Source organism: Carcharodon carcharias, chromosome 16 (genome assembly GCF_017639515.1).
Source record: "Carcharodon carcharias isolate sCarCar2 chromosome 16, sCarCar2.pri, whole genome shotgun sequence".
In the NCBI taxonomy this organism is placed as follows: domain Eukaryota; kingdom Metazoa; phylum Chordata; class Chondrichthyes; order Lamniformes; family Lamnidae; genus Carcharodon; species Carcharodon carcharias.
This window is the reverse complement of record NC_054482.1, coordinates 12,581,330-12,591,113: the sequence shown is the minus strand read 5'-3', so window position 1 is coordinate 12,591,113 and position 9,784 is coordinate 12,581,330. Positions and strand designations below refer to the sequence as shown.

At 44.1% G+C, this 9,784-nt stretch overlaps 1 protein-coding gene across 2 annotated transcripts in view; it reads right to left on the bottom strand.

Moving 5' to 3' along the window:
- Nucleotides 1–9,784, bottom strand: part of ddr2a (discoidin domain receptor tyrosine kinase 2a) — a 174,823-nt gene that overhangs the window by 107,613 nt on the left and 57,426 nt on the right. The window contains exon 1 of one of the 2 annotated variants that reach the window (XM_041208396.1): nt 3,870–4,035. The exons of the other annotated variant lie outside the window; for it this stretch is intronic. The gene's annotated coding sequence lies outside the window, so the exon portion shown is untranslated. Of the gene's footprint in view, nt 1–3,869; nt 4,036–9,784 lie in introns of those variants that run through there. 2 annotated transcript variants of the gene reach the window in all.

Here is a 9,784-nt window from a genome sequence, read left to right as displayed (position 1 = left end):
AGTGTTCAACTACTCGCAGGTTCATTTCTGTTTAATTTCTGTTGGCTGTTGCTCCAATTCTTGAAAAGTTTGGTGTTTTGGTTTGCCAGTTTAAAATTTCAAACCTCTACAGGGAATGGTGTGGTAGGTGCTTAAGGACCTTATATTGACTTCATGACTTCTACATAGAATTCCTCATAGGCCTTCCTCTTGGAATCATGCTTGGCTGGAAGAACGACCTGAGGCCATGCAAACAGGACAAGCTGCTGGAAGAGGAAAGAAGAGGAGGAAGGGGAGGGGGAGAGGGGCACTTGGTGTCAGGCCTCATTCTTCCAGAATGATCAGAAAGCAATTCACAAACTTAAACTGTAGCAACGACCAATGTTTGAGAGGTCTGTACTTCTAGATGAACGTCTTCACTGAAGTCTATCGACTGCTGTAGCCACAACTACAATCTCAGAGAAGGACCAGGATAACATTGCCAGCAGCTGTCAAGGTGGCAATAGCCAGGAACTTTAATGTACCTGACTCCTTCCCGGCCACTGCTGGAGGCAGAAGTAACATCATGATGTCTGCAATGCACTTCTGTATAAGGGAGGTCACTGAGGCTCTTTATCACTTCACTTCATTAAATAGGTAGAGCAAGCATGCAACTTTGCTCTGACTGCAGGTTTCTCCATGGTACAGAGTGCCATTAACAGCTTGCATTTTGCAGCACATTTGTTATATACGAGAACCAAAAGAGATTCCATTCTCTCAATGCCTGGCTGCTGTCTGACCATAGGCAGCGAATCCAGCAGGTCTGATGTCCTGTGTTCATTCTGTGGAAGTCCACAATGCCAGCTGTATTTAAGTCATCGTGGCAAACGAAAAGGTGACTACAGGGCGATGGGCTGTTCGCTGAGGATAAGTTCATGATTCTGGTTTGTAACCCACGCACATGTGTGCAACAAGCATACAGTGAAAATCAAGCTGTCACATGGAATGTGATAGAGCAAACCATTGGCATTCTGATGCAACGATTCTGCTGTCTGGACTACTCTGGAAGAACCCTGCAATACTCGGCTGAGTGAGTGCCAAAGTTTGTGGTGGTCTGCTGCATGCTGCAAAAACTGGTCATCATGTTGGGAACAGCCTTTGCCACCATGTATCAGGAGAGGAGCAGGTGCAGAAGGAGAAGGTGGAGGAGGGGGAAGAGGAAGAGGAAAAAGAAATGAAGTTGTAACCAAGATAGCCCCTTTCTGCCCAGGCTCTATGTAAACAACTCATTTGTCCACGTTCCCTTTAACTTCAACCCCAATTCCCCATCTAACAGTCCCATACTCCTTATCTTCCCTCTGTTAATGACCATCATTACAGCCTCTAGGACATAATTCAAAAAATAAAAGCCAACATGAAATATACATTCCAATTCAAATTTATAAATTAGATCATGCCATACAAAAAATAAACTCATTACCCATGTGGATTCTCTGGTGCCCATTTGCTGGATACCTTTGACTGTCCTAGCTCTAGCCTAGTGGCAGTAGCATGGCTGGTTGACATGGCTGCTGACTTTCAGTGGAGAAGAGTGCAGATGGCCTTGGAGGTCGACCAGGAGCAGCCCTGGGCCTAGAAGGCCAGGCTGCCTATGATGGAGACTGAGAATAATCTAGTTCAGCCTGAAAGAGACTCCAGGGAGAGGGATGGAGTCAGTGGTTAGGGAATGGAGTTTGTGGCAGGGCCTGAAGACAATGGTTTCAGGCTTCCCAATATTTAATTGGCGCAAATTATACTTCACAATAAGTTAATGTTTAAGAATATTATTTAGGATAATAGATGGTGATTGCATCTAATTAAACCATTCTTGCTGATTCCATGGAGGTATTGGGGGAGAAAGGTTACATTAACCTATTTAATGTGAACTCAGAATGTAAATGACACCACACAGCTTGCTGCATTAATAGTAGGGTTATACTAACCAGTTTGCAGCTGTGTCTGAGGTTTACATGCAATGACCTGCACTGGCCTCCAGAATGATTTTCTGATTTTTTTTTTAATGGCTGACATTAGGAAGATTGTGGGAAGATTGTCTTTTATGTTTAATGCCCGAAGGGACAAATGGGTGGGATCACTAACGATTATTATTTGAATAATATTATTAAAGATGTGGTTTTAAATTGGATAGGAAGTGGCTACAGACATGCATTCATTCCTGAAAGGTCAACTCTCTTGAGGCGTGAGTTAACCTCCTCACTGCCAATTCTTGAGTGAGGGTTGGAACAAGTTGGATTTCATTTTTGGTGATATTCAGGAGGTCTGACATCATCTATGGAGAGAAAAACAAAATCAATATATCAGGTCAATGACCCTTCATCAGAACCGGTTCTGAGTTCTGGTGATAGGTCATCAACCTGAAACTTTGAGCAGGAGTTTCCCCCATTGGTTTCAGGACACTAATGTCGGGATCAAATGAGGACCCTGAGCCCACACTAAACAGGGACAAGAACAGCTCAATATTCTTACCGGAGGTGGCCTCCTAATTGGCTGTATTGCTCTTGCTGCCCTATTAAGGATGGCGGGCGGGCTCTCGATGCTACAGGCCCAGAGGACTGGCAGCTCCAGAGCTTAGGAAGCCTCATGGGGAAAGGAGGGTGCTGTTGAGGGAGGTAGGAGACTGTGAGAACACCTCAATATGGAGGCACTCTCAGAGGTGTAATAAAAATAACGATTTCAGAGTGGGGAAGGCAGAAGGCCCCAGGAAATGGCTAGGAAAGCCCTCCAAGGGGATCGTTAGTAATGTGGGGGTGGACTTTTATGCTCATTGCCCCCTCTTTGGGGGATGGAACCTCCAGCTCTGATGGCCCCCTGAGCTGCCACAGGAAAGCTGTGTCCATTAAGCACGGGATGGGAGGGGCACTCCTCTACTGGCAAAATGCCAGCGAGGCTGGAGAATCACCCCTATTTAGGACCTTAATTATGTAAAGTGGCTGCCCATTTCTGTGCTGTGGGAAGCGAATCCACATTTCTGCCCGCTATAGGAAATTTCTCTGATGGCAGGAATGTTTTTGGGGAGCTGCCCTGATGTGCCCCCCACCCCCCCTCCCCCCACTCTTTTTCCTGGTATCTCCTCCACCTCCAAGCCCGCCACCATGGGAGGAGGGTTGGTGGTGGTGGTGGTGGTGGTGGTGGTGGTGGTGGTGGGGGGGGGGGCGGTGGGGGGGGGACTCTGCCTGTTAACTGTTCCTCTCTTCACCATGTTGCTAGAGCTGCTGAGCGTTCCCAGCATTTAGTTTTTACTTCAGATTTCCAGCCTCCGCAGTACGTTCCTTCTGGAGTCAGTCTGTTAACCGTAAACCCTGAACATTGTTCCCATCAGCTATGGACAACTTTTCTCCTTTACCGTTATTAACTTAGGAGAAGTGAGAAGGTGAAATGAATGCATCTGAGAACAAAAAAAAAATCACAATAAAATGTTACTACAAACTGAAGCAATGGCACTCAAGCGCTGGGGGACGGAGCACAAAAAAAGTTTCAATTCAACCAGCAATCGGGAGTACCCAGAGAAGCACGAGGAACATTTGCGGCAGAAGGTAGAAGCACCTCATTTCTCCAGACCCTGTGCCTCCGATCTGCTGTCAGTCACGCTTCAGCTAGTAACTGTAAAGATGGAAGTGCAGCAAGTGTGCAGGTCATCAGCGACAAACCTGAAGCACACAGGTTACCTGATATCAGTTTATTCATTAAGCAATCCCAGCATTGGAACAAAGGATCAATTAATTCACTGTAAAGTTGAGTGTGTGTTAACCGAAAACAATACAGTAAAAAGGAGACAGGACAGGATTAAATAGAGGTAAATTAGCAAGCCCAAGCTAAACCATGAAGCAAGTTCTGTTCTGTGATTCACATACCTTAGCTGATTGAACAACAGATCTTCTGCTAATCCTAACTTTCCTCCTCAAGGCTTTCAATCACATCCACATCCCGTCAGCAACACTTTCCCTCATACATTACTAGGTTCACATTACATTCAGAGTCCAGCTCCTGGCACTAGTGCCCTGCTCTTAACTGACTGAGAGTCCAGCTCTGAGAAGGGGCAGGTAGCATCTTCGTTTTTGTACAAAACACCACATTAACATAATTTAAGTTTCTGTCTGCCAGTTTCATCCAATGAAATTGGGGGACAGATAATCATGTAATCAGGTCACGCCTGCAGGCCTGAACGCTGGAGCATTTTTCTTGGCTCAGGTTAAATGAAGTCTACATTTCAGGATTATAAGGTACTTGCCGAGAAGGGCTACTCAAAAGTTTTCAAACAGCGAGATGCAAGTCACCAAGCTTTGTAAAGGCCGTACGTTGTAAACTAAAGCAGACACACGATCGTAGGATCCACAGCTTACACAATGCAGAAGTTTTCATTTTAACTGTTTGTGGAGGACTCGGAATTCTCGGAATTCTGCTGGGATTGTGTACAGTTGCTCTCTTAGTCACTGATTTATATGACTTTACCCCATTTCTTCGCAGACTTAGTATGTTCTCTGAGGCATTCATCCACGAGGAGAGCAATCCAAGGGAAATTCAGCTTTCCGCCTTATGTAAAAAAGCTGCCAGCAAATCCAGATGTTGTTAATAATGTTTAGTCATCTCTGCACGATATACCCCATGCTGGTAGAAATGGCCGAGTTATTTACAAGAAGAGTGTCTCATGAATAAAGGACACATTGAGGATTCCAACAAAACAGCAAGGGATGTGGATGTACAAAATCCCTTTTTAATGTGAGAAAAAGAGTGTCTCTTCTCATTTTTGACATCCCCAGCTCATCACTTCTCCCTCACTCACTATTTTCCAGCAAGGTAGCAGAGAACTGGCTTCTTCAGGATCTCTGCTGAAGTTATATTTAGACTTGCATTTCTTTGCTTGTGCATGTGCAAACCAAGGGAGCAGTTCATTCCCTTCTAGTGGGTTATCTCACAAAACTATCAAACATGTCACTAATAATTAATGGAAGAGCTGCTGTGGGGATTGAATGCTGCACATTTAGGCTGCAGCACAAACTTAAACCCCCCCCTCCCAGGGAAAAGAAAAATATTAACAACGTATCCCCAACTCGATGCTTCCTATAAAGTGCAGCCCATCTACAAGTTAAGCTGTTTCCGCTGGCAGAAGAGTTATTAATGAAAGGACACAGGTTTCTGATGTCATGGAAGCGGACTATGGCTACCAACTACCTACAGGCATATTGAACTTTTTTAAAGGAAGACCTGTGTTTTTAAAAGAAATACAAGTAAAGATTGATCAAAAGATGGCTGATAATGTAAAGTGACCACTTTCTGGAAAATTCCTATGTGCATTATACTGACAGACCTGTCCTGAGAGAACATGGAATGTTACATCTGAAGAGGTGTCAAAGCCTACTTCAAACAGAGTCACTTGAAAGGAAGATATGGAAAAATGCAAAAAGACTGGACCTTTTTAAACTCCTGTGTTTGTGGAGACAATAGAGACTGATTCCCACATCTCAGCAGTCAACCAAAAATCCATCTCCTTTTGATTTATATCTCAGAATGTGTAAAATGGTCTGAGATGGAAGAAAAATGGACTCTGGGCTCAGGGCATGACTATTTCCCCTCCTGGGAATACATAAGAAAATGGGTTAAAAAAAACTGGCTACAGACCAGTGTTTGCGAGTGACACAAACAAGAAGACACACCAATCAGTCACCCCTGCAAAGACAAGCTGGTGAGTTCTCTTTCTCCCTCTCTCGCTTGCTGGTGGTGAGTGTGTTCTAGCAGAGGCTACAAGTAAAAAGAAACAAGATAGCCTCTTCAGTTACACTGCAGAGAGAACCAGGGTTCCTACCCCGGGAGAAGCTAACAAGTGTCTCCAGCTGACTGTGAATCTGCCATTTCAGCCCTACCAAAATCACCCAACTTAACGACCGAGACGTACCACCAACTACACCTCATGGACAAGCCATGACTGATTTGTATATTTTTAAACTTTTATTTGGATTCTTAACTCTTCATTTGTGATCAGAGTGTGTATGTGTGTGTCCCATCTTTATTATTTTTTCTCAGATTTAGTAGCTACTAAACTTACTCTTTCTTTGACTCAAGAAAGCCTGGTTAAATTGGCTCCTTATAGGAAGTAAATACATTTGGACTGGGAAAAGGTATCCACGGGGAAAAGATTTTTTAAACTAAGCTTGTTTGACCAACAGAAGAGATTGAACAAAGAGGGGTACCAGCTCATTCCTCCTCACCCGGGATCATAACAACATTGGGGTCCTGTCCCATTCGTAACAAATTGGGGATCTCATCCGGGAATTTAACAAATTGGGAACCTCTTCCTGGGCCGGTTGTGACAATGTTCATTGGCTAAAGAGTCAGGAGGAGTGGAGGAGAATTTAGTTTTTTGCATAGCGGGTTGTTGTGGTCTAGAATGCAAGGATGGTGGAAGTGGATTTAGTAGTAACTTTCAAGGGAAATCTGATATATGCTTGAAGGGAAGGAAGCTGTAGGGTTATGGAGGAACAGCACTGGAGTGGGGCTAATTGGATAACTCTTTCAAAAAGCCAGCACAGGCACAAGGGGCCTTTGTATTGTTTCTCTTATGTTAGCATGATAATATTGTGACATAACTGATTGGACACTAACCACTGATTCAGGTAGTGGCCAGTCCTAGGGGGATCTGCCAAATAGTTCTCCAGCTAAGGAAGTTTTGATCCCTGGAACTTTTAATGTAAGCCATAGTAAAATGAATGCAAGCCTGGTATTGGCTCTGGCATGAAATGATACTAATTTGACCCGATAGGCGTCCTGTAAATAGGTCATCAGGGTCATTGCAAACCTTACGACTAGAGTGCCAGCCAGGGCTCAGTTGGTAGCACTTTCGCCTCTGTACCAGAAGGTTGTTGGCACAAAATCTATGCTGACAGTACAGAGGAAGGGTTGCACTGTTGGTGGTGCAGGGGTACTTCAGAAACCGAGAGCCTCTCTGTCTTTCAGTTGGAGATAATCCATGCCATAGCGTTATTTTGAAGAGCTGGGAGTTCTCCTATGCCTCAACCGACATCACTAAACACCAAATATGTTTGTGTATAAATGTTAGAATTTCTTTTTCATTTTCAAATAATCCCCACCCATTAATAAGATTATTCTGGTAAATGGGCAAGGAGTGGGATCCTATTAAATTGATTTTAAGCCTTGAAATCATTGTTTATTCAAGAGTGCTTAATGTATTCACACAACATTCTTCTTAGACCTGCTGAGTTTTTCCAGGTGTTTTTGTTTTGTTCTTCTTATCCTAGTAGGGTCTGTACACGTAGGGTTAATGCGGGACTGGGTACAGAACCGCCCATACTGTGATGTAAAAAAGTACATGACTCAGAGCCAGAGACAGTCAAGGATGGGCAGAGTTGTGTAAAAACCTAGGATGGAGTCAGCTCCATACCTATATCCCTTGCTGTATATATGTAAAAAGTTATGAGTGCTTAATAAAGACTTGCTGTTAATATACTCAAGACTATGAAGCCTACTTCATGGTATCCAAAGCAGGATTCTTCATTTCTGTCTATTATTTTAAGGGAAGACAATACAGTAATTTAAAAAAAAACTTAAACTGGGTTAAAACCTCCATTGAAACTGAGGACTGAGGAATGTCATATGAACACGCTAAGTATTCAGTTTGGTATCACAAGCAGTCACTTCTAGCCTGTATAATTTAGAGATTAGCAGGTCTATGATTGGAGGCTGACCTGGGCTAAATTGGCCTAACTCATTTTGATTCAAAAATTTCTTAAGTGTGGTCCAGGCCTGTCAGATTCAGAAGTATTCACCACTCCAATCAAATAGGCTGCACAGTTGAAGGGAACAATTCCTTTCATGGTGTCTTGCCAAAAGTTTGGTTTCATTAGTGTGACCAGCAGCTGAGTAGTGCAGCACTGCATTAAAAAAGTGTAATGTGGCTGTACTCTTTTCAGTGTTCACAGTTTTAATTAAATAATTAAATAACAAAAAGAGGGGGAAATGGCTCTTCCCTTGCCCTTTTTCTCTTACTGAATTCTTTTATGAAGCAGCTACCGTTGCACCATATTTCCCACTTATTTCTCTTGTCGGAAGTATCAGTGGCACTAGACATATCCTGGAAGCCAAAACAATTGCATCTGGATGTCTGTGGGATTCGGTACTGCATTTTTTACATGTGAAGCGGGGGCAAGCGGGGGAGGTGGGGTTGTGGAGATGGTGTGAGAGTTGTGATGAAGTACATCTTATTATTGTGGCAGTACTCCAGAGCAGATGATGAAGTTAGCCAGAAGCAGGAAAATAAGTAGCTTTGATTGCATTTAATTATTTTGCAATTTTTACAATGAAAACAGGCTGTTCAGCCCAAACATGCAGTAGTCCTAATTCATTGTGTCTGCCCTGTTCCCAAATCCCACTTTAATTCAACCATCTATCTTAACAATTATGAAATGTTGATGGGTAGTTTTTTTTAATAATAATTAACTTCATTACAATGAAGTTTGACTACAGTAGAAGTAAAGAGAAGGTATTTGTCTCGACTTAGTTTGCAACGCACCCGTGGCCAGGATTTTCCCTATGTCGGGCAGGCTGGGCGGGAGCAGGCAGGGGTGGGGGTGGAGCCGATCGCCGCCCGCGATCGGCTGTGTGCCGCCATTTTACACGAGCAGGCCAATTAAAGCCCGCTCAGCATAATACGTGGCCGGTAGCGCTCAGTGCTATCTGTGTGGGCAGGGGAAGGAGGGAGAGTCGGGGCCGGCGCTCTTTTGCGCGCTCGGAGACTGAATGGATGTTAAAAGGATTGAATAAATGATTTAAAAATTTATTTAAACGTGTCCCCTCATGTGACTGTGTCGTATGAGCTGGGACATGTTTTTAAATGTATGAAAAATATATTTATTTATTTAATAAAAGCTTCAGGAAACCTCATCCCATCTGTGGATGAGGTTTCCTGAAAAACACCAAGGCTGCTTGGGCTTTTCGCCTGCCCGCCAGCCTTAAGTTTGGACAGGCAGTATTGATAAGTGCTTTAATTAATTTCTTGATGGCCTTAACAGGCCGTTTACATTCCGCCGAACGAAATATCGCGATGCCAAACGATGATGTCGGGACGCACGCCTGATGTCATCGCGCGTCATTTTACGCATCAGCGTATCGGGCCTGACAGAAAATTCTGCCCTGTATGTAAAATGTATACTAGAGCACCTTACATTGCGATTGTGAATTAAAGTGAGACTGCTTGCTGGGGCAGGATTTTTCCCTGTGGGCTTCTGGACATTGCCATCAGGCTCGAATGGAGGCAGCCTGAGGCTCCTGCTGAATCCAGGTAGTCGGGGGGGTTGCTGTGCCACACCCTGCATTGTGCCACCAAGAAACTGCACCACCAAGAAACTGCGCCACGCAAGCAGCTCAACTGTCTCCTGCCAACTGTAAAATCCCAGTCAACCTCTAAAAACAGGTCTCAATTAAATTTAATTAGTTCAATTGGCATTCAGTCACATGCAGGCAGGTAGCCCTCCCATATCCCCACCCCATCTCGCCTCAGGAAAATTGCTTGGGGCAGGATGAAATTGCGGAACCTATATGTTGTCCAGTGGTGCTATTTTTAGTGCCCTTCTGTCTCCATTTCTAGTCCCAGGGGGCCTACAAATCTTTCCCTTGGTTCAATCCCTCTGTGGTTATCAGCTGTATTGAGGCCAGGCCCCTCCACAAAGGACATGGGGAGTATCAGTGAAAGAGTTATTGTCAAGATCATCAATGTATTGTTGCTGTTGAGCAGTGGGGAGATCAGCTTCAGTGATAT